Consider the following 26,386-nt stretch of genomic DNA (forward strand, 5'->3'; position numbering starts at 1 on the left):
CCAGAACTATTTAAAACAATAAATACATTATTCAAATGAGGGTTCTACCCTCTTCTGATGTCTTCTGCTCCAACCAAACCGGCAGCTTACAGGCTGCCCACTGGACAAGGCCTGGCCCCTTCACACTCGGTCATTACCCCCCCGTAAGGACAGCTGCAATAGCTGTCCCACTACCAGAGCTGCCACCCGAAATATCACTGAGCAGAGAGTTGGTATGCATCGAGTCTCGTCGCCGAGAGCATGCAGAAACCAAATACAGGCAGCGGAAAGAGCGTGCGGCAAACCTGTCCCACCTGCCCTTTCCCTCAACAACTGTCTGTCCCACCTGTGACAGGGACTGTGGCTCTCGTATTGGACTGTTCGGCCACCTAAGGACTCATTTTTAGAGTGGAAGCAAGTCTTCCCCGATTCCGAGGGACTGCCTGTGATGATGGTATGCTCAAACAACGCTTCCGCTGCCTGGGCCTTTTGGGAGGAGCTGTGCACTGCAGCCCTGAGCGGGTATCCAGATTTGTGGCCTTTTGCTGCATAAATTGGCCATCATGAGGGACCAATTCTCGCCATCACCTGGGCAGGATGAAGGGCAGGAGCTGGAGGTGGGGGAGGGGGAAGAGCAGGAGAGGTATCGACCACCAGTGCCTCTGCTGCCAGAGCTCTCATAGAGCAATTCATCGAAGAGCGCTTCACCTGAACCATTCGCCCCCACCCCCAATCCTGATCACCATCGCCCTCACCACAACAATCCGATCTCCGTCCTTGAGTCCAGTCTCACTTCACCACAAATGTAAACACCACGACAAATCCAGAACAAAATATTCATCCAACAACTTAATTCCATCTGTATCTAACAGTTAAATATTGGGAAGACTGAAGCCATTGTCTTTGGTCCTGCCACAAACTCCATTTCCTAATCACTGACTCCATTCCGCTCCCTGGCAACGGTCTGATTCGCAACCTTGGTGTCGTATTTGACCCCGAGATGAGCTTCCGACCACATATTCGCCCAATCACTGAGACCGACTTTTTCCACCTCCGTAACATTGCCGGACTCCGCCCCTACCTCAGCTCACCTGCTGCTGAAACCCTCATCCCTGCCTTTGTTACCTCTAAACTTGAGTATTTCAACAAAATTACGTCCAGCCTCCCACGTTCTACCCTTTGTAAACTTGAGGTCATCCAAACTCTGCTGCCCGTGTCCTAACTCGCACCAAGGCCCCTTCATCCATCTCTCCTGTGCTCGCTGTCCTACATTAGCTCCCGGTTAAGCAACACCTTGATTTTAAAATTCCCAACCTTGCTTTCATGTCCCTCCATAACCTCGCCCCTCCCTTTCTCTATAATCTCCACTAACCTTACAACCCTCCGAGATCTCTGTCCTCCTCCAATTCTGACCTCTGGCACATCTCTGAGTTTAATTGCTCCACCATTGGAGGCCGTGCCTTCAGCTGCCGAGGTTTTAAACTCTGGAACTCCCTCCCTAAACCTCGCTGTCTCTCTACCTCTCTTTCCTCCTTTAAGACGCTCCTTAAAACCTACCTCTTTGACCAAGCTTGCCTAATATCCCATTATGCGGCTTGGTGTCAAATTTTGTTTGGTAACGCCGCTGTGAAGCACCTTAGGACGTTTTACTATGTTAAAGGTGCTATATAAATATGTTTTTATTGTTGTTAACAGAAATAATTATGGATCACTTTTATCCAAGCCCTTAGTGCTCTTTTACATATCCTAGTGCTTCGACAAAGTGTTTCCTCAGTGCCTACTGCTTCAGAGCTGAGAGGGTGCCGAGCTCCAATCGAAAACTCTTCAGATGGCTGTGGTGTGTGACCTCGAGGGCCTGGACCAACTCTGGACCTTGAGGGCCTGGCTACAGACTGCGGCCTCTCAGCCTTGTCCGAGCAGGCTGGCCCCGGTGGTTGTGTGGCACAAACAAGGGCACTGACGGAGTGGGTGGCGGGAGAGCAGGCATGCTGCCATCCTGAGAGAGGACAACAGGTGCCTCTCCCACGGAACCAAGGCCGCTCTCCTGGGACTGGGCCTCAGTACTGCCGGGGCTCTGTACGGGAACAGCATGCGGGAGTGAGGCAACGCTGTGGAACCCCTTGTGAACACTGGCCCCCAGAGCTAAGGTGGCAACTGTCTGAGCTTCTCTGACAGCAGTGTGAGCAGTCGGCAGAGTGAGACTGCTGTAACAGGAATTCCTAACTCCAGACAGAACAGTACAGATGAAACCTTACAGACGAAGTATCAGACGTAACTCAGTGGTTATATTTTTGCTCCCCGAGTCAGAAGGTTCTGGGTTTGAGTCCCACTCCAGGGACTTAGGCTGACACTCCCAGTGCAGTATTGAGGGAATGTTGCACTGTCGAGGTGGCATCTTTCGGATGAGACATTAAACCGAGGCCCCATCTGCTCTCTCAGGTGGATGTAAAAGATCCATGCCACTATTTTGAAGAAGAGCAGGGAGAGTTATCCCCATTGTCCTGGGGCCAATATTTATCCCTCAATCAACATAACAAAAAAACTGATTATCTGGTCATTATCACATTGCTGTGTGTGGGAGCTTGCTTTGCACAAATTGGCTGCCGCGTTTCCCACATTACAACAGTGACTACACTTCAATAGTACTTCATTGGCTGTAAAGCGTTTTGGGATGTCCTGAGGTTGTGAAAGGCGCTATATAAATGCAAGTCTTCCTTTTCTGTTCATTCCTGGAGACTCCAGGCCGATCCTGGAGGGTTGGTATTGGTAACACTACGTATGATACAATGATTCCCGGTGGGATGGCCTACAACTATTTTAGTGAAAACTATAATCCAAGTGCCCCCCCTTAAAAGGGACACTAAAACCGACAAATTAAACCAATTAAACTTTTCACATTATTTGATCAAATTAAAATTTTGTTGCCGGGGGTAACGATGCACTCCAGTCCCTCCGGCGCCCACCTCTCACGGAAGGCCGCGAGCGTACCGGTGGACACCGCGTGCTCCATCTCCAAGGACACCCTGGCGCGGATGTAGGCGCGGAAGAGAGGCAGGCAGTCAGGCTGAACGACCCACTCGACCGCCCGCTGCCTGGACCAGCTGATGGCACCCTTGGCCGTGCCCAGGGGCAGTCCTACGAGGAGGCCCTCGGACCTAACCGCTCCCCTCCGCACAGGGTGCCCAAAGATCAGGAGTGTGGGACTGAAGTGCAATCAGAAATCGAGGAGCAGCCCTTTAAATAATGAAACAGGTGCTGCAACCTCGCACACTCCATAAAAACGTGGAACACGGACTCTTCCAGACCGCAGAAATTGCAGGCGGCCTGGGAGCCCGTGAAACGACGGCCTACATGTGGGTCATCAGTCACCCGGCTGTACAGCGTTTGGATTTATGATCCAGGATTGGCGAGGGGAGTGAGTTATTTCACTATCTGTAACTGTGGAGTTTGTTGAGTTGGCAGTCACCAACAGAAGGGTAAATAGACAGCCTCAGCAGTAAATTGCATCAACGGAAATTCTTTTATTAGATCGCTGAGTTAACATGCTGACTGGGCAATTTGGGTGCTGTGGTATCTCCTAGGGTCTATATTTCACAGTAAAATATTAATAACGAGTGCTCAGACCGGGAGTTGTACGCTTGGTGCAGCTTCTGTGTAATTACGTTTGTATCCAGTGGAGGGAGACAGTCTCTGGAGGCAATACTGCCGTTCATTTGTCAAACAGTTGGCCGGAGATGGAGGCTCAACAGGTCAGAACACAGCAGCTGAATAAGCACCACAGATTTTAACAGCGGGCCAGAGTGTGGTGTGCAGGGGCCGGAACATAGGAACAGATGCCATTCAGTCCCTCTAGTCTGCTGCACAATTGCACACTGCAATCACATATAATCCATTGCACACTGCAATCACATATAGACCATTGCACACTGCAATCACATATAGACCATTGCACACTGCAATCACATGTAGACCATTGCACACTGCAATCACATATAGACCATTGCACAATCAAATCATGGCTGTTCTGCTCCTCAACTCCATTTACCCGCCTTTGCTCCATATCCCTTGACCCCCTTACCCGACAAAAATCTCTAATATTTAAACATCATGATCAGATCACTCCTCAACCTTCTAAACACAAGAGAAACAAACCAAGTTTGTGTGTCCTGACCAATATTTATCGCTCGCCATATCAATGTTCCCACTAAGGTGCACACACGCACGGCCGCACAGCAATCTGCGAGGTCCAGCGACGGCCACTCACCGGCCTTTACACTGTACACACCGCGCATGCGCAGACATTTAAAGGGACCATGCATTAAAATAAACAGGCTGCGCAGAACGAGGCGCAGCTCACGGGGAGCATTGCAACCAACATAACTAAAGAAAGAAAGACTTGCATTTATATAGCGCCTTTCACGGCCACCAGATGTCTCAAAGCGCTTTACAACCAATGAGGAGAAACTTCTTCACACAGAGAATTGTGAACCTGTGGAATTCTCTACCACAGAAAGTTGTGGAGGCCAGTTCGTTAGATATATTCAAAAGGGAGTTAGATGTGGCCCTTACAGCTAAAGAGAGCAAGGGGTATGGAGAGAAAGCAGGAATGGGGTACGGAAGTTGCATGATCAGCCATGATCTTATTGAATGCTGGTGCAGGCTCGAAGGGCCGAATGGCTTGCTCCTGCACCTATTTTCTATGTTTCTATGTTTCTAGATACTTTTTGCAGTGTAGTCACTGTTGTAATGTAGGAAATGCGGCAGCCAATTTGCGCACAGCAAGCTCCCACAAACAACTATGTGATAATGACCAGATAATCTGTTTTAGTGATGTTGACTGAGGGATAAATAAAACAGACTGAGGGATAAATAAAACCCATCAGAATTTTAAACATTTCTATGAGATCCCCTCTTATTCTTCTGAACTCCAGTGAATACAAGCCCAGTTGATCCAGTCTTTCTTGATATGTCAGTCCCGCCATCCCGGGAATCAGTCTGGTGAACCTTCGCTGCACTCCCTCAATAGCAAGAATGTCCTTCCTCAAGTTAGGAGACCAAAACTGTACACAATACTCCAGGTGTGGCCTCACCAAGGCCCTGTACAACTGTAGCAACACCTCCCTGCCCCTGTACTCAAATCCCCTCGTTATGAAGGCCAACATGCCATTTGCTTTTTTAACCGCCTGCTGTACCTGTATGCCAACTTCAATGACTGATGTACCATGACACCCAGGTCTCGTTGCACCTCCCCTTTTCCTAATCTGTCACCATTCAGATAATAGTCTGTCTCTCTGTTTTTACCACCAAAGTGGATAACCTCACATTTATCCACATTATACTTCATCTGTCATGCATTTGCCCACTCACCTAACCTATCCAAGTCACTCTGCAGCCTCATAGCATCCTCCTCGCAGCTCACACTGCCACCCAACTTAATGTCATCCGCAAATTTGGAGATACTACATTTAATCCCCTCGTCTAAATTATTAATGTACAGTGTAAACAGCTGGGGCCCCAGCACAGAACCTTGCGGTACCCCACTAGTCACTGCCTGCCATTCTGAAAAGTACCCATTTACTCCTACTCTTTGCTTCCTGTCTGACAACCAGTTTTCAATCCACGTCAGCACACTTCCCCTAATCCCATGTGCTTTAACTTTGCACATTAATCTCTTGTGTGGGACCTTGTCGAAAGCCTTCTGAAAGTCCAAATACACCACATCAACTGGTTCTCCCTTGTCCACTCTACTGGAAACATCCTCAAAACATTCCAGAAGATTTGTCAAGCATGATTTCCCTTTCACAAATCCATGCTGACTTGGACCTATCATGTCACCTCTTTCCAAATGCGCTGCTATGAGAAAAGAGTGACTACACTCCAAAAATACTTCACTGTAAAGCATTGTGGGACATTTTGAGGTTGTGGGCCGTGAAAAGCGCTCGATGAATGCAAGACTTTCTGTATCACACCTCTTTAGTGAACTGAGGACCCAGCTGGTTTCCAGTGTGCAATGGTCTTCCTGTGACCCAGTGACCAATGGTCTCTCTGTGACCCAGTGACCAATGGTCTCTCTGTGACCCAGTGACCAATGGTCTCCCTGTGACCCAGTGACCAATGGTCTCCCTGTGACCCAGTGACCAATGGTTTCTCTGTGATTGCAGTCCCGCACCAACACGGTTGATTCTTAACTGCTCTGTGAAATGGCCGATCCAGAATTTCCAGTCGTATCAAACCCATGGCAAAAGAAGAAGAGGACTGACCACTTGCCTGTGACCGAGGCATCAAATCCTGGAACTCCCTCCCTAACATCACTGCCTTCACCACACGGACTGCAACGGTTCAAGAAACGGCTCACCACCACCTTCTCAAGGGGCAATTAGGGATGGGCAATAAATGCCGGCCTTGCCAGCGACCGCACATCCCGAGAGTGCATATTAAAAATGTAAACACAGAAAGATTCCACTGTTTAAGGACTGCTCTTTTCCAACGCCCTGAGGTGCTTTTTATTAAAGTAATGAATAACATTATTATTGCTGTCGCTGCAGTTTATAAGTCAATAAAGATCATCGAAAACCAATTGCTGTTATTGCTGTTGTAAAATTAATGACAAAATGTTTGGTTGATAAGCAGATATTAAATTATCAGCAGAACCTTGATTAGTTGCAAACCCAGTCTCATAGATCGAGAATATATGGCACTCTCTGTTCTAACAACAGGAACCTTAACAGCGACAGACTGATATCGGGCGAGTAATGCAGGATGAATTGTAGTAAGCACGGCTTCCTTTATTTGCTGACACAAAGTGTGATCAAAATTTTGAACTCTCTTACGCAAACGGCAATTGATGCTGGGTCAACGGTTAATTTTAAATCAGAGATTGATTTCTGTTAACCAAAGGTATTAAAGAACATGGGCCAAAGGCAGGTATATGGAGTTAGGTCACAGATCAGCCATGATCTCACTGGACAGGTTTGAGGGGCTGAATGGCCTGCTCCTGTTCCTATGGCTCCCGCCAGCTGCAATTACACATTCTGCGTGGTGTCGTCAACCCTCCAGGATTGTCCTGGATTCTCCCTGAATTGAAGATGAAACTCCAGACACTGCTGTGAGCCACAGCCTGGAGAAAATTCATAGAACCATTGAGCACAGGAGGAGGCCGTTCAGCCCACCATGCAAGAGCTCTCCAATTAGTCCCATCCCTCTGCTCTTTCCCCACAGCCCCGATTAATGTTACCTTTTCAAATATTTATCCAATTCTCCTTTTGAAAGTTAATATTGAATATACTTCCACCGCCCTTTCAGGCAGTGCGTTCCTGATCACAACAACTCGCTGCGTAAAACAAATTGTCCTCATCTCCCCTCTGGTTTGTTTGCGAATTATCTTAAACCTAACAGATCAGAATGGGGTCGGTCGCCCCTGAGAGCTCCCTCAGCCTGGGCCCAATCCCCCTCGGCCTGGGCCCAATCCCCCTCGGCCTGGGCCCAATCCCCCTCGGCCTGGGCCCAATCCCCCTCGGCCTGGGCCCAATCCCCCTCGGCCTGGGCCCAATCCCCCCTCGGCCTGGGCTCAATGCCCCTCGGCCTGGGCTCAATGCCCCTCGGCCTGGGCTCAATACCCCTCGGCCTGGGCTCAATGCCCTTTGGCCTGGGCCCTCTGCCCCTCAGCCTGGGCCCTCTGCCCCTCAGCCTGGGCCCTCTGCCCCTCAGCCTGGGCCCTCTGCCCCTCAGCCTGGGCCCATTGCCCCTCAGCCTGGGCCCATTGCCCCTCAGTGCTCCCTCAGCCTGGGCTCTGGTGAGATTTTAAACCCCGGGCCTCAGTTCCACACCCAAGCTCGGCCAGAATGACTACCCAGCCAGGGGTCTGTGGGAATGGCCAATGGCGGGAGTGCATATTCCTGGTGAGCCAGGTCACCATGGAAACAAAGAAATGGTGCTCGGCAAGGCGGGTGAGGAAGGAGGGAAGTTGCCGATTGTTGGAAGCGGGGAGGTCCAAGGGAATGGTATGATAGTGGTTATATTACTGTATGAGTATTCCAGAGGCCTGGATTAGTGACCAGGAGACATGAGTTCAAATCCCACCACGGCAGCTGGGGAATTTAAATACAGTTAATTAAATAAGGAATTAAAAAGCCAGTATCAGTAATGGTCACCATGAAACTACCGGATTGGCGGAAAAACGCATTTGGTTCACTAATGTTCTTTAGGGAAGGAAATCTGCCGTCCTTACCTGGTTTGGCCTATATGTGACTCCAGACCCATAGTGATGTGGTTGACCTCTGAAATGGCCCAGCGAGACACTCTGTCGTATCAAAAAAAACTGCTGTGATGGACTGCAGCGGTTCAAGAAGGCGGCTCACCACCACCTTCCTAAGGGCAATTAGGAATGGGCAATAAATGCTGGCCTTGCCAGCGATGCCCGTCACAGGTGAAATTGAGTGTATCTTTTTATGGCTCTGAACACTTACTCAATTAGTGTGCAAGGGCCACAAAACGACTACAACAGGCTACAAAACTACAAAATAAAAACACCTAAATCTTCCTTTCTTTGTGTAGAGAAACCATGCAGCCAAACAGGCAAGCCTGCGTGCGACTGGAGGGGGCTCACAAGATGTTGTGGAATTGACCAGGCTGGAGGAGCGTGCGTTGGCATTGGTGGGACATCGCCGCATTCCAAGCACAAACGTTTCTGCCGATCCGGTGCGACTGCAGGGTAAGGCTACACTCATCTCTGGTGTCAGTGACGGTCATGGCATGAAAGTACTTGCAATGTTAAGGCACTCGCGGTTGAACGCAGACTTTGTCATCCAATATTGGTGTGGACATGTAGGGATGGGACTCCATCCCGTGAATGAATAATAAAAGAAGATATCCTTGAGGGGCCAGAAGGACTGGTCTGGGTAAACGTACCCAGGCCTCCTGTGGTCAGGTTCGTGCTGTGCATCTAAATGAGGCTCCCCTCCCTCTGGCGAGGGTGAGCTTCCCGTTCCTGATCTCAGGTGAGTTAAGATGAAGAGGGGCAGGAACACATTGGGAATGCAGCATGAAACCACCCTGCTGCCACCTTTACCCCCACCCGATGGGGGGTGGGATAAAATACTCCCTGGAGATACACAAAGATGTACACAGACATGCACAAACACAGAGACACATAAAGACCCACATACACTGTTATGTTTAGAATAACTCCACAAGACTGAGCACTCTGAGCTTAAACTGATGTGACCTTAGTCTCTTTAATAAAACTCCAGAGTGCCAAAGCAGCATGGCAGACAAACTTTTATACTCACTTGCACGAGGTGTGCAGGTGACCCTTGGGCCTCCAACAGGTGCGCCCTCTGGTGGCAAGTCTTACACAGTTATATTGTTTACATCCCACCGAAAACCTTTGATAAAAGCTATTTATAAGTTGAGGCGATCCGGGACCCTTCGCTCCCTGGTTGAACGCCTGTGTTCGACCCCTGGCATGGGTGAGTTGGTCATGCCATTGCTGTACTGCAGTGCGGCTGGTCTGACTAGACTGTTGGGCATGGTGGGTTCATTTTCTTGATTGACGGCGAGGTCAATTGCTGGTTGGGTGTGTGTTGGTGGATCGATGATGGTGATGTCCTTTTCAAGTTGTTCCTGGTTGTCAGTGAATCGCAGTTTGGTCTGATCCAAATGCTTTCAGAAAAATACATTTTTTTTCTAACACATTTATTAACTTTAATTTAAATTAATGTTAAATATGTGAATTAAAAAAATGTATTTGTGTTTGGGTGTTTGGGGGGATTAATAAAATGAGTTAGAAAAAAAATTTACTTTTCTGAATTATTTAAAGTTTTGTAATTAAAGTTTTAAATAAACTTACCTTAGTAGACAGGGTTTTTAAACATAAGAATGTGTTTTTATATTTTATTTTATACTTGTTTTATATATTTTAAACTCTTATGCTGATAAAAGTAGGCTACGCACCTGCATAATAATGAGAACACCCACTTATGGAGTTCCCATTATGATTGAGAATACTTTACCTTGATTGGGTGTCCAGGCCCACGTGATTCCAGCTCCATGTCCGTTCAGTTGTGCACATGCACCGAGGCGCATGCAGAAGAGGCCCAAAACCGCAATCGCTGGTGGGCGCCCGAGCAAAACGTAAGTGCGCATCTTTTCTCTTCTTTTCAGGCGACCGCCCGCAGAAAGCCCAGAACCGGGATTTCAGGGCCAATATCTCAGAAAGTCGGATTTGTGTGTGTGTGTGTGTGTGTATAGGATTTTGTGTATATAGGACTTTGTGTATATAGGAGTGTGTGTATACAGGAGTGTGAGTATATAGGAGTGTGTATATAAGAGGAGTGTGTGTATACAGGAGTGTGTGTATGTAGGATTGTGTGTATGTAGGATTGTGTGTATGCAGGAGTTTGTGTATACAGGAGAATGTGTATACAGGAGTGTATGTTTACTGGAGGTGTGTGTATACAGGAGTGTGTGTATACAGGAGTGTGTGTATACAGGAGTGTATGTATGCAGGAGTGTGTGTATGCAGGAGTGTGTGTATAGCAGTTTGTGTCTACAGGAGTGCATGTATATAAGCGTGTGTGTATGCAGGAGTGTGTGTATGCAGGAGTGTGTGTATATAGGAGTGTGCGTTTATAGGAGTGTGTGTATACAGGAGTGTGTGTGTATATAGGAGGGATCCCCCACCCTGCCCCCTGTACTATCCCCTCCCCCACCCTGCCTCCTGCACACTTGTGCCCGGTGTCTCACCACATGCAGACCCCTCCTCTATCCTAACCTCTAAAATACGCGCCGTGTCAGTCTCTGAGCTGGTGGCTGCGAGTGTGAGATCGAGTGACCGTGTCTCTTCATCTTCACTTTCATCTTCCTCTTCCTCCAGCAGCTGAGAATGCTCCAGTTTTTGGTGTATCTGAAGAAGGGTTGTGGTGAGGAGAGTGAGAAAGTAAGAAGTATGTGCTTGCCCCATCTGTGGCTTCTCCGTCAGAAGAGATTGCGGGCTGAGGGGGATGTGGGAGGAGAGAAGGAGGGTGAGGGATCCTGATAATCAAGCGTTACCGCTTCCCTCAAAGCGCAAAATGGAGTGAGAGGGGTGGTCGCGGCAGAGCGCTGAGCAACGTTCCGTGCAACGCTGCTGTCAGTGCTTCAGTGGCAGGGCCAGTGCTGGGGTGACTGGGTTTTCCTGCTCTCTGTGTCGGGCCACGATACCTGCGCTATGTGCACAGCAGCCCCAAGCGCTCTGAGGCACTTGGAAATCAGGAGGCACCACGATGGGGAGATAAATAAATGTTGCCCCACCTGACCATCACTGACCACTGGTGTTCCCCAAGCGGCCGGCCGAGGCAACATCGCCTCCTGCAGCTGCCGGTGTTGACGCCCGGGGGCGGGAGCGAATATTGCATCCGGGGCGATGTAACGGGGCGCTGCACACCGGATGATGTCACAATCTCCGGGGCGCAAGAGAGCCAGGCAGTAAGTGTCAGCACCAGCACAAAACCGGCAGGGAAGTTCACGGGGGTCGGTGAACTTCGCCGCGCCCGATCACTGACCCACAGGCACTAACGGGAGGCACACACCAGGCCCATTTCTCCCACACAGTACTTTTGACGTCAGTGCCTCGGTTAGTCAGTCCTCTCTGTGCATACGGATAGTTGGTAAGCAATCTTTCTCAGCTGCTAGTACACAGCTTTGCCTTTTCTAGCCTCAGGTAATGGTTCTGAAATACTTTCATTCCCTCTCTTTCGTACTGCAGTTACAACAAGTCCACTTATACTGCACACTTCATTACACTTCCTGGCTGTGTACTCCTTCAGTCTGCTATTTTTTGCCTGAAGCAGTTCCGCCTGACTTCCATTCGTATTCCTACCATCTGAATGTTTAACCAAATGTTGCTTCACTGCAGATTTACACAAACATACTTAGAATATAAAAGAAAGCCTTGCATTTATACAGCGCCTTTAACAGCCTCGGGTCATCTCAAAGCACATTACAGCCAATGAAGTGCTTTTTGAAGAGTAGTCGCCATTGTAATGTGGGAAATGCGGCAGACTATTTGCGCACAGCAAGCACCCGCAAACAGCAATGTGATAATGACCAGATAATCTGTTTTACTGATATTAATTGAGGTGTATGCAGCAGAGCCTGGTCTCGAATCGTCTTGGACCCCCTTACTACTGGACCAAGACCTAGCTCTGTCAAGCCCATGTGGTGGCTAGTGTGCAACGACCACCCCACGTTAAAAGAATTCACGCACAGGCATCTTCCACCCTTTAAATTGAAGTTCGGGACCTGGAGCATCAGGACCCTCGGACAACCCCGACAGAGACAGACCAGAATGTTGCACTGCTATCGTTGCCCGGGAACTCAGACGCTATGCCATCGTCATCTCCGCCCTGAGCGAGACCGGCGGAAAAGGAAAGGCCAGCTCAAGGAACAAGGTGTAGGATACACCTTCTTCTGGAAAGGCAAATCAGAGGAAGATCGTCGCCTCTATGGGGTTGGCTTTGCCATCAAAAATGAGTTAGTTTGGCACCTCAGAGACTCCCCCTACGGAATAAACGAACACCTCATGACCCTTTGGCTCACCCTAGCCCAGAACCAGTGTGCTACGGTCATCAGTGCATATGCCCCAACACTGGAAGCTACGGACAAGATCAAAGAGAAATTCTACTCCAGCCTTGAACAAACCCTGTCCCGAGTCCCAACGGGCGACAAGCTGATCCTCCTCGGCAACTTTAACGCCAGAGTCGGTAAGGACACGGACCTCTGGGGAGATGTGATCGGCAGGGAGGGGGTAGGGAAAACCAACTCCAGCGGGACCCTGCTCCTGACAAAATGCTCAGATCACGGCCTCGTCATAACCAACACCCTGTTCTGTCAGAAAGACAAATATAAAGCTCCATGGCAGCACTCTCACTCCAGGCACTGGCATCTGCTCGACTACTTCATCATCCGAGCGAAGGACTACAAAGACGTCCACATCACTCGCACCATGACAGGAGCTGATGACTGCTGGACTGACCACTGTCTAATCCGCTCTGTTATCTCCATCAACGTAGCCTCAAAACGGCGGGGGCAACAGAAATGCTGCCGCAAAAAGGTCAACGCAGAAGCACTCAAAGACCCTGCAAAAAAAAGCCCTATTCAGCTACGCCTCACAGCCAACCTGACAACCTCCAATGAACCAAAGCCGCAGAGTGTCCATAGTGCCTGGTCTGCCCTCAAGTCCTGCAAAGAGACTCTTGGTTACTCTACCAGAAAACATCAAGACTGGTTCGACGAGAATGACCAGGAAATCCAGGAGCTAATAAACCGCAAACGCAAAGCATTTCTGAATTGGAAACAACTCCATAACTCGAGTGAAAGAAAGAAGACCTAGAGACCTACAGACAACCGAGGTCCAACCAAAAACTCGTGACCTAAAGAACAGATGGTGGGTCGGAAAGTGCAGGAGATCCAGCATCTAGCCAACAATCACGATATGCGTGGATGTTTTCATGCAGTCAAGTCTACCTACGGCCTAAGCACTCAAGGTCCTACCCCACTGAGAGCCAAGAATGGAGAGGTGTTCATCAAGGACAGGGAGATAATCAGTGCCCGCTGGGAGGAGCACTTCAAAGATGTTCTCAACCAAGACTCTGTCTTTGACGTGAGTGTCCTCGACTGCATCCCACAGCAAGCTACCCGTCACCACCTCGGCACAATCCCAGCCCGGCATGAGGTTGAAAAGGCGATCCAGCAACTGAAGAACAACAAGGTGGAGAAGTACTCTTGGTGCAAGTCCATCTCTCTTATCTGGAAGAAGGAGAGTATGTAGGGGATCTCAGAGATGCCGTAATTGTGACCATCTTCAAGAAAAGTGACAAGTCCAACTGTGGTAATTACAGAGGAGTTTCCCCGCTGTCTGCCACAGGGAAAATCACTGCAAGAGTCCTCCTCAATCGTCTCCTCCCAGTGGCCGAAGAGCTCCTCCCAGAGTCGCAATGCGGATTCCGCCCACTAAGGGGCGCAATGGACATGATCTTCACCGCGCTGCAAATCCAAGCAAAATGTAGGGAGCAGCATCAACTTCTGTACATGGTCTTCTTTGACCTCACAAAGGCCTTCAACCCTGTCAACCATGAGGGATTATGGAGTACCCTTCTCAAATTCGGCTGTCCTCAAAAATCCATCACCATACTCCGCCTGCTTCACGATGACATGGAAACCGTGATTCTTGCCAATGGATCCACCACAGACCCAATCCAAGTGCAGACTGGGGTCAAGCAAGGCTGTGTCATCGCACCAACACTCTTCTCAATCTTCCTCGCTGCAATGCTTCATCTCACCCTTAACAAGCTGGATTGGAGTTACTCTATAGGACGAGCGGGAAATTGTTCAACCTCTGACACCTTCAGTCCAGATCCAAGGTTGCTCCAACCTCTGTCATTGAACTACAATATGCAGATGATGTTTGCATTTGTGTGCACTTGGAGTCTGAACTCCAAACCATCGTTGAAACCTTCACTGAAGCGTCTGAGTGTCTGCGCCTCACATTAAACATCAGTAAGACAAAGCTCCTCTACCAACCTGCCCCCATCACACAGTACTGCTCCCCGGTTATCAAGATCCATGATGAGACCTTGGACAATGTGGACCACTTCCCATACCTTGGGAGCCTACTATCAGCAAGGACAGGTATCGATGACGAAGTCCAACACCGCCTTCAGTGCGCCAGTACAGCCTTCGGTCGCCTGAGGAAAAGAGTGTTCGAAGACCAGGACCTCAAACCCGGCAACAAGCTCATGGTCTACAGAGTAGTGATACCCGCCCTCCTATATGCTTCAGAGACATGGACTATGTACAGCAGGCACCGCAAAGCACTGGAGAAGTACCACCAACGCTGCCTCCGCAAAATCCTACAAATTCATTGGCAGGACAGGCGCACCAACATCAGCGTTCTCTCTCAGGCCAACATCCCCTACATCGAGGCACTGACCATGCTCGATCAGCTCTGATGGACGGGCCACATTGTTTGCATATGCGATCCTAGACTCCCGAAACAAGCACTCTACTCCGAGCTCCGTCACGGCAAGCGAGTCCCAGGAGGGCAGAGAAAATGCTTCAAGGATACCCTCAAAGCCTCCTTAAAAAAATGCAACATCCCCACCGACTCTTGGGAATCCCTGGCCCAAGACCGCTCAAAGTGGAGGAGGAGCATCTGAGAAGGCACCGAACACTTGAGTCTCTTCGCCAGGAGCACGCGGAAACCAAGTACAAACAGCGGAAGGAGCGCACAACAACCCAGGCACCTCACCCACCCGTCCCTCCAACACCGTCTGCCCCACCTGTGACAGAGACTGTAGGTCTCGCATTGGGCTCATCAGTCATCTGGGAACTTATAGTGCGGAAACAAGTCATCCTCGATCCGGGGGACTGCCTAAGAAGAAGAGAAATATTAGCCAGAACACTGGGGATAATTCCGCTGATCTTGTTTAAGATACTGTCATGAAATTTTTTACATCCACCTGAGAGCACAGGCTGGATCTCAGTTTAACGTCTCATCTGAAAGACTGCATCTATGATAGTGCAGCATTCCCTCAGTACTGCACTGGGAGTGTCAGCTTGGATTTTGTGCTCAAGTCTCTGGAATGGGATATATGGTAGAAATGTAGTTCAGAGTTATGGACAAATTAAGGCCAATAGTAAGATCTGAGAGCTTTGTGAACACTGTGTGCCTCACAAATGTTGTGAATTAGTAAACATTTTAGAGGATAAAATGTTAAACGGCCCAGGAATCTGAGATTGAATTTCCTGCCTTGTCACGTCTGAAATACACGCCCCCGACAGTGCAGCACTCCCTCAGTACAGCACTGGAGTGTCAGCCTTGGTTATGTCTTCAATCTGAAGTGGGACTTGAACACAGGACCTCCTGCCTCAGAGACAAGCGTGCTGCCCACTGAACCACGGTTGACATATTCAGAGCCTGATCTGCTGCCAGTTCATCATCAAGTCTATCATATCATCATACCAACACAAGCACCAGCCCAGAGGCACTCACTCAGGAGGATCATGAGGGTTTTCACGGACTGAGGCACTGAGCTAGTGAGCTTTAGGATATGGAAGGGGGGTGTATGCAGCTTCTCAATGGAGGGGGAGAAGCAATTGTCTTCCATATTACAAAAAGGATATAGAAGCACTGGAGAAAGTCACAAAGGATTTATGAAGACCAGAACTGAGAGGGTACAACTATTTGGAAAGACTGAACAGACTGGGAATCTTTTCTTTAGAAAAGAAAAGGCTGAGAGGTGACCTAATAAAGGTCTTTAAAATTAGGAAGGGGTTCAATAGGGTATACATAGAGAAGATGTTTCCACTTGTGGAGAGTCAAAACCAGGGGCCATAAATATAGGATAGTCACTAATAAATCCAATAAGGAATTCAAGAGAAACTTCTTCACCCAGAGAGTGGTGAGAATGTGGAACTCTCTGCCACAGGGACTGGTTGTGGCAAATAGTGTAGATGTATTTAAGGGGAAACTGGATAAGCACATGAGGGAGAAAGGCATAGAATATACGTATAAGATTATGAGGGGGCTTGATGGGGTGGATAAAGAGAGGATGTTTCCACTGATGGGGGAGACTAGAATTAGAGGGCATGATCTTAGAATAAGGGGCCGCCCATTTAAAACTGAGATGAGGAGGAATTTCTTCTCTCAGAGGGTTGTAAATCTGTGGAATTCCCTGCCTCAGAGAGCTGTGGAAGCTGGGACATTGAATAAATTTAAGACAGAAATAGACAGTTTTTTAAATGATAAGGGGATAAGGGGTTATGGGGAGCGGGCAGGAAAGTGGACCTGAGTCCATGATCAGATCAGCCATGATCTTATTGAATGGCGGAGCAGGTTTGAGGGGCCATATGGCCGACTCCTGCTCCTATTTTTTATGTTCTTATATGTTAATAGGGTAACACGAAGTAAGTTGGGAGGAGGTATATGAGGAGTATAAACACTGACAGGGACCAGTTGGGCCAAATGGCCTGTCTCTATGCGAGACATTCTGTGTAATTCTATCTCTGTCCTGGACTGAAGATCTCAGAGATGCAAACCTCAAAGGAGCATTGATATGAGAGCAGTGGGGCGCCCAATGGACATGCTTTCCAGTCACATGGTTAAGATGATGGATAATTCCACTACCTGGACCTGCACTGTGCTGCCAGAACTTCTCACAAGCTACAGAGCACCCTGGAGATAGAGACAGTCTGGGAGAGTACCGCAGCACCCTGACGCCAGGAATAGCTTACCTTAGTGGATTCTGGACTGGCAGCGAGCACTGGTGTCATTGAAGCTTTGTACACCATGCTCTCTCAGGGCTCCCAGGCAATGTTCCCTGTGAGCTGTGCTTTGCTCTGCGCGGCCTGTTCCTTTTAATGCACTGTCCCGTTCAATTTTGCCGCATGCGTGGTATTTACGGTGTAAAAGCTGGTGAGTGGCCTGTGCGGGACCTTCCAGCACACCTTGGCTCCAAAAGCCTCACTGGAACTATTCATTCTATGACAGCACCAACCTGTAGCACCTCACAGCCTGTGCCCAGCGCCTGAGGGAAGTGGCTGCACATGTTCCTGTGTCCCGGAAGCACGGTTGCCAACTTTGCTTGCATATATTCCTGGAGGTTTGATTGTGTGACTGCCTGTCTTCAACTGCCCCGCCCCCATGCTCCCGCTATTGGTCACCCAACACGTCCATCCTCATGGAGCCCCACCTCCACGCTCCCGCTATTGGTCGCCCAACACGTCCATCCTCACGGAGCCCCAACCCCACACTCCCACTATTGGTCGCCCAACACATCCATCCTCACGGAGCCTCGCCCCCAAGCTCCCGCAATTGATCGCCCAACATGTCCATCCTCACGGAGCCCCACCCCCACGCTCCCACTATTGATCGCCCAACAAGTCCATCCTCATGGAGACCCGCCCCCACGCTCCCGCTATTGGTCGTCGAACACGTCCATCCTCATGGAGCCCCACCTCCACGCTCCCGCTATTGGTCGCCCAACAAGTCCATCCTCACGGAGACCTGCCCCCACACTCTCGCTATTGGTCGCCCAACAAGTCCATTCTCACGGAGACCTGCCCCCACACTCCCGCTATTGGTCGCCCAACATGTCCATCCTCACGATGCCTTGCCCCCCACGTCAATTCGAAAGTTGATTGGATGAATCTGTTACTAAAAGCAACCCTTTTTTCCCCATCTTCAATACTTTTAGCACTAATAAACAAAAGTTTAAAGAAAATGAAAAGAAACACGTGATTTTTCTCCCGCTGCAGTGTTCAGGGGATTTATCGTCCATTCCCGCAGACCCCAGAGCAATCCCCAAGGGTTGGCAACCCTTCCCTGCAGATTGGCAATGAGTGTGCCTCATTAAACCCGCCCCCCTCCCTGCGCCCCTCCCTCCAATGTTGGCACATGAGGCGCCTTCAGACATGGGGCCTTCAGACATGAGTCCACCGCACCCCCCCCCCCCCGCCACAAGCAGCTCCCAAACCCGCGACCTCCACCACCTAGAAGCATGGGAACACCATCATCTCCACGTTCCCCTCCACACCATCCTGACTTGGAAATATATCGGCCGTTCCTTCATCGTCGCTGGGTCAAAATCCTGGACCTCCCTCCCTAACAGCACTGTGGGAGCACCTTCACCACACGGACTGCAGCGGTTCAAGAAGGCAACTCACCACCACCTTCTCAAGGGCAACTCGGGATGGGCAATAAATTCCGGCCTTGCCAGCAACGCTCACATCCCATGAACGAATAAGAATAACGAAAGGCAGCCTCACCCACTTCATAACGGAGGAAGGGAGGGATTCCCATTGGGAAACCCACACTCCCAGTGCCACAGCTGTGCCTAAAACTAGCACCACATGTCTTGACACAGCCTCCAAATCGGGCTGGAGAAAGAACTTTAAACAAATAAAGGGGGTGGGGAGGGTTCAGCCAGAAATATTAATATTAGCCTAAAGATAAGGAATAGGAATGAAAGCAAAGTCTAGATTACTAATCATGTTAAAGGTAATATAAATACTTCAGGGTCAGAAACAAATAAAGGAAATAATAAAATAACTGATTAAAAATACAACTGGAGTAATGAAAAACACATGTGTATGTTGATAAGTTAAAACGTTGGTGGAAAACGGTCAGGGTCAAAGGGCAGGTTAGGGCTTTTAATACACAGTAAGAGTTCTATACAAAAATGCATCTGGCATAAGGAATGGAACAAATACATTAGGAGCACACATTCAGCTTTAAGGGTATGACATGGTGACCATCACTGAGACCCGACCACAAGCTGGGCATGACTGCAGATACAGATTCCAGGTTCTAAGGACGTTACAAAGGCAGGCAGTTTGGAAGAGGACGTGCAGCGATATTGATAAGGGAAACTATTACAGCATTAGAAAGAGGGGCTATCAGTAAGGGTGAGTAGATAGTAGACACACTCTGCGTAGAATTGAGGAATAGAAAAACAAGTAAGGGGTTGAAATTTGTTATGGCCGTGTTTGAGGCGGTGTCACCGCCTGAGTGCTGATTTTAGTGCTGGGCGTTAGGCACAGCCTCAAAGTCCGAAATTCAGTTTTTACGCCCAAAGCTGAGAGAGCAGCGCTAAAACGTGTCATTGCATACTCACCCTCAGGCGGGAGCTCAGGAGGCTGATGGAATTTCCCCACGGAAGGCTGCCGCCATACTGGAGAAAGAACGGGAAGGAAAAGAACAACTCAAACTTCTCCGATCCACACACACACTTCCCCCACTCTTAAAACTAATGAAAACATGCAGAAATAAAGAAAGAGAAAAACTTATCTTCCTTTCTGGGCAATCCCGCCCGAGATCCACTCTTTAACCACCACTTTATTCAGGCTGTACAGCCTCCTGTTACGGCACAAAGCAAATGTCGGGACAGAGGCGTCAAAGCGGTATTGCACGCTGGATGATGTCACCACGCGGGTGGTATTAGCCAGCACAGAGTTGCCTTTTGGCGCCTCTGCCAAAGATCCGACTGAAGTTAGGACGAGGTGTCGATGCAGCTTACCGTCGAAGGTTGGCCCTTTGTACCGGTGCTAACGAGCAGCGTTATCAAGCGAATTTCAACTGCTGAGACTTTAGTGGGAGCTGTCTACAGACCTCCAGATAGCAGCGATAAAGTAGCAGGATACAAAAGCATAGAGATCAGAGAAGCTTGTTGTAAAAAGAGAGTGCTTATAACGGGAGACTTTCATCAATACATAGACTGGGGAAGCAGAACAGCTTGAGTCAAAAGACAGTGAATCTCTTGAGTGTATTCGAGAGATTTTTGTGAAACAATCTGTTCTTGAGCTAACAAAAGAACAGGCCACCCGAGATTTAGTGCTGAGACACCGAACTAGCAGTGACCACAACATGATAGAATTCGATATTCGGTTTGAGAGGGAGCAGGCCGAGCCACAAACCCAAGCCTTGGGCTGGATTTTCTGCTCTCTTTTGCCTCTGTTTGTGCCCCGGAGGGGCGGTAAATGCTGTTTCTGGGAATAATGCCAGGCATCCAGGTGTTAGCGCCCGGCCGGTAAATTCGGCGGTGCAAAAACTGACCGCCCCGTCCTCCAGTTGGAGTGAGAGCATGACGTCAATTGTCGTGCAATGCTGCGCTAGAGCCCTGGATGAAAAATTTGATCCTTACGCCTCATTTAACACCCGGCCCAGGAACCATCTGAAAATAACAGCGTTCCCAGGGTGCAGCAGGTGATGTTAGCAGTGTATTTAATTGGATGGAGGAGGATCAGACATAGCAGGTCACATTGACTGCAACGGTTGGGCACAGCACGCTGTGTCATGCTGCGTCACGCTGCGACTTGCAAACGGCCATTTTATCTGCCATTACAGTGCCCGTACGAGGTCAGTGAGAGAATTTAATGGGGGCATTACTAGTTCGCCAGCGTATCATGCTGCTTGCTATTGACAGGCAGCGCCAAGCTAGACGAAGGGCTGCTGGCCATGTCGGACCATGGATAATGAGAGACCGAAGACATCTGGGGAGGAGGCCTTACCCCCCCACAGGTTTACAGGGACCAACACTCGTACCTCCAGCTCTCTGAGGAACAGTATGTGAGAAGACTGTACTTCCGAAAGGAAGTGCTGACAGAGATATGTCATCTACTGCAGGCAGACATACAGCCTCACCTAGGCACCATGGCTGTGCTGCCTGTCGCAGTGAAGGTCATTGTAGCACTGGTCTTCTGTGCCTCCGGCTCCTTCCAGGCAGCAGCAGGGGACATATGCAGCATCTCTCAATACGCTACACATCGCTGCTTTCGCCATGTCACACAGGCTCTGTACACCCGCAGATTGGACTTCATAAAGTTCCCAATGAGCAGCGAGAGCCAGAATGAGCGGGCATGTGGGTTTGGCAGAATTGCAGGCTTCCCAAGGATTCAAGGAGCCATTGACTGTACACACGTGGCCTTGCGAGCACCATTTGACAATGCAGAGGTATTCAGAAACCAAAAGGGATACCACTCCCTAAACGGCCAGCTGGTGTGTGACCACATGCAGCACATACTTGCAGTGAATGCCCGCTATCCAGGGAGCACACATGATGCTTCCAGCTTGCGTGAGAGCGGTGTCTCACGAATGTTTCAGCGACAAAGGGAAGGGCAGGGCTGGCTGATCGGGGACAAAAGTTACGACCTAGCCAACTGGCTTATAACCCCCCTCCGCAACCCCATCACAGATCAGAGCAGCGCTACAATGAGAGCCACGCTGCCACCCGCAAGATCATCGAACAGACAGTTGAGGTGCTCAAGCAGTGCTTCCGATGCCTGGACCGCTCTGGAGGCAGCGTTCAATAGTTCTCTCCAGGTCTCTGAATTAATTGTGGTGTGCTGCATGCTGCACAGCTTGGCCATCATGAGGGGCCAAGCATTGTGAGTGGGGATCGCAGACCCACCTCAGGAGAAGGAAGAGGACGATGAGGAGGAGTCTGGCGAGCCCCGATTGCACAGGCCACCCCATCGCCGGGGGAGGCAGCGTGGAGATGCTGCCGGACCAAGAGCCACACATCGCCAGCTCGTAATGGAGCGGTTTGGTTGGCGGGAGGAAGCTGAGGGATGGAGCTAATACTGGCCACGCTGTGTGCCACCACACAGGCACATCTACGCTGAGCTTCGCAATGATACACACGACACCACCGGCAAAGGGTCAAAGTGACATTTTTATCAAAAAAAGTTACAAACAATGCACCCCCAACAGAACCAAACGATACAATAAACAGCGTTCTGTGCAAGTTACTTAACAACAATTATTAAATTGTGGATTATTAAAAAAACAAAAAATATTAAAATGTGCATTATTAAACAAACAACTATTTACCGGCGTTCTCATAAAATATCAAGGCATCTGCAGAAGGCTGTCCCACCCTTTAATGGGACTTGGCCTGAGATTTCCCGTCCCCCCCGCCGCCAACATTCCCTTCATCCCCTCTCACACCAGCTGCTGCTCCTCAATGAGGCCTCAGTGCCTACAGCAAGGCTGCTTGAGGGCTGCTGTGTTAGGGAGGCAAAACGTGTAGACAGCGTTTGAGGATGCCCTGGACCAGCTCTGGTCATGGCTGTGGACTGCTGCACCTCATCATCGGCGGAAACAGTCACTGGGGGTGACTCGGGTGTGTACCGTGTAAGGTGCATGGTGGGAGAGTCGGTGGTGGGAGCCAGAATGCTGTCATCCCGAGGAAGTTCAGCACCTTCCATTTCCTGGGAGCCACTGAGAGTCTGACAGGGCTGGGCCTCAGCATCCGGAGCACGATGTGTCTCCACAACTTGCTGGTCTGATTCGGCACCGTCCCGTCCCCGTTGGACAGTGGGGAATGCAGAGAGGATGGCATCAGTCATCGACCACACCACATCACCAAGCTGCAGTGTAGCTTGTGCCTGCGGTGCAGCCGATGCTGTCACCTGATCAATGGCACGTGACACACACTCTGGAACACCGCTGTCGCTGCTGGAGGCCACCAGCCTCTGTGAGTGAGCAATGATGGCTTCGCTGGAGTCCCGAGTTGCACCGACAATGCGTGACGCTGCCTCCACAACAGTCGCAGTGAGCTTGTCGATGCTCTGTGGCATCCGACCTAATGCACCCATGAGCTCTCAGTGCATGTCTGTGTTGTCCCTGGACATTTGCGCCAAGTCCAGTCTCATGTTTGCCTCTGGAGAGCTGGCCTGCGGGATTCCCCTCTCACTGCACATTGCTGTAGGCGACTGGGGCCAGGAGCCTCCGACCACTCAAAGCCAGGGAAATTGGGCTTGTCCCCAGATGTGCTTTGTGCAGACGGCCCAACTGGTGGGTTCTGCAGCTCAAGCATTGCAGTCTCCTAGCACGCCTCGTCATCTCCCCCATGGCCAGATGCCTGTCGCGATTGTGGCTGTTCTTCTGCAAGCTGGGAACAACAGACTTGTGGTTAGCAACAGGGTAGGGGGCAGGGTGATAGCAGGAACATAAGAACATAAGAAATAGGAGCAGGAGTAGGGCATACGGCCCCTCGAGCCTGCTCCGCCATTTACTACTGTCATGGCTGATCCAATCATGGACTCAGATCTACTTCCCCGCCCGCTCCCCATAACCCTTTATTCCCTTATCGGTAAAAAACTGTCTATCTCTGTCTTAAATGTATTCAATGTCCCAGCTTCCACAGCTCTCTGAGGCAGCAAATTCCACAGATTTATAACCCGCTGAGAGAAGAAATTCCTCCTCATCTCAGTTTTAAATGGGCGGCCCCTTATTCTAAGATTATGCCCCCTAGTTCTAGTCTCCCCTATCAGTGGAAACATCCTCTCTACATCCACCTTGTCAAGCCCCCTCATAATCTTATACATTTCGATAAGATTATCTCTCGTTTTTCTGAATTTCAATGATTGGAGGCCCAACCTACTCAACCTTTCCTCATAAGTCAACCCCCTCATCTCCGGAATCAACCTAGTGAACCTTCTCTGAACTGCCTCCAAAGCAAATATATCCTTTCTTAAATATGGAAACCAAAGCTGTACTGAGTATTCCAGGTGTAGCCTCACCAATACCCTGTATAACTGTAGAAAGACTTCCCTGCTTTTATACCTTATCCCCTTTGCAATAAAAGCCAAGATTCCATTGACCCTCCTGATCACTTGCTGTACCTGCATACTATCCTTTTGTGTTTCATGCACAAATACCCCCAGGTCCTGCTGTACTGCAGCACTTTGCAATTTTTTTCCATTTAAATAATAACTTATTCTTCAATTTTTCCTGCCAAGTGCATGACCTCACACTTTCCAACATTATACTTCATCTGCCAAATGTTTGCCCACTCACTTAGCCTGTCTATGTCCTTTTGCAGATTTTTTGTGTCCTCCTCACACATTGCCTTTCCACCTATCTTTGTATCATCAGCAAACTTGGCTACGTTACACTCAGTCCCTTCATCCAAGTCGTTAATATAGATTGTAAATAGTTGGGGTCCCAGCACTGATCCCTGTGGCACCCCACTAGTTACTGATTGCCAACCCGAGAGTGAACCATTTATCCCGACTCTCTTTTTTCTGTTTGTCAGCCAATCTTCTATCCATGCTAATATATTACCCCCAACCCCGTGAACTTTTATCTTGTACAGTAACCTTTTATGTGGTACCTTGTCAAATATCTTCTGGAAGTCCAAATACACCACAACCACTGGTTCTCCTTTATCCACCCTGTCCGTTACATCCTCAAAGAACTCCAGCAAATTAGTCAAACATGACTTCCCCTTCATAAATCCATGCTGCCTCTGCCTGACTGAATTATCCAAATGTCCTGCTACTGCTTCTTTAATAATGGACTCCAACATTTTCCCAACCACTGATGTTAGGCTAACTGGCCTATAGTTTCCTGCTTTTTGTCTGCCTCCTTTTTTAAATAGGGGCGTTACATTTGCAATTTTCCAATCTGTTGGGACCTCCCCAGAATTGACGGAATTTTGATAAATTACAACCAATGCATCCACTATCTCTGCTGCTACTTCTCTTAAGACCCTAGGATGCAAGCCATCAGGTCCAGGGAATTTATCCGACTTTAGTCCCATTATCTTACTGAGTACCACCTCCTTAGTAATTGTGATTATGTTAAGTTCTTCGCCCACTATAGCCCCTTGACTATCCACTGCTGGGATATTTTTAGGAAGGTGATATTGCACATGTACATATGAAGGCCCCACGCCACTCTGTAATATGTCTGAATGAAGTCACAACATTCGCGCAATCCATTTACATACCTTCACTATCCTAAGGGGGCTCAGCATCGTCCCCGGCAACTATCTGAGCTGGTGCTCCAATGAGAGCAGACACCTGTTCCTCCACATCTGTTAAGTCCAGGATCTGATGTGGACCCCCGCCTGTCGGGTGCTGCTCACGCCTGTTGTGTGACAGCTTCGCCTTCAATGAGAAAAATAGGAAGGGTTCAGTAGGTGTCAACCTCCTGTTTTGCCACATATGCCTACCATAGTTCAATAGCTGAGATTAGGTGGATGTGCAAATGTCTTCACTTCAATCTGTGTGGATGTTGCATGAGCTTTGTGAGCGATTGGTGGGAGGTGAGAGGGAGGTAGCCTAGGGGCTGCAGGCGATCTTTATGAAACCCATATCAGCAGTGGGAGTGTATTGCGAGGAAGGTTCTCAATGATTAGGGAATTAGAGGGTATGTGCATCCTTCATTCAGAGGCAATGGCTGAAGAAGTCAGCCTTCAGCTTTCTGATGCATTGTGAAACCCACACTACAGGCTGCAAGGCTTTGAGAATGGGCAGATACATGAAAGACTTCACATCGTGTCTGACATGAATGTTGGAAGGATAGCAGGCATACATCAATGTGAAGGGTACTCACCCTGACGTCCCTGGTAAGGTCATTGAACTTTTTGCGGCATTGGGTGCCAGTTCTGGCGAGCCTGTCTGCCGCCAACACCTCCTGGGCAATTTCCCATCATAATCGTTTGAAAATAGTTGGCAGTGGTCTCCCTCCCCCAACAGAAGCAGTGATGTCCACCTCCTCTACACTGCATGGACTACGGCCTCGGCAACCTCTGGGGAGAAATGCCTAGCACGCTGCCTGGCCTCCTACTGCTCCATCTCTGCACAAGTGCCAGAGGTCGGGCGGGTCATCCGCGCATGCGCGGGAAGTCACCGCGCCCTGAAATACCACCTGCGGCCGGGAAAACAAAAACGCGACTGCGCATGCACAAAATGGCCGCCTCTTTTACCGCCGCAATTTTCGGCTCGGGGGGCACAAAGTCCATTGTGTAATGTCTGATTTAACGCCCCTGATCATGGATCCTCATTTTTTAACAAAAGCTCCAGTCGAAGGCACAACTTTTTTCAGGCGGGATTGGGAGCGCCCCGACGCGATTAGCACCCC

The sequence above is a fragment of the Pristiophorus japonicus genome, chromosome 21 (genome assembly GCF_044704955.1).
Source record: "Pristiophorus japonicus isolate sPriJap1 chromosome 21, sPriJap1.hap1, whole genome shotgun sequence".
Classification (NCBI taxonomy): Eukaryota; Metazoa; Chordata; class Chondrichthyes; family Pristiophoridae; genus Pristiophorus; species Pristiophorus japonicus.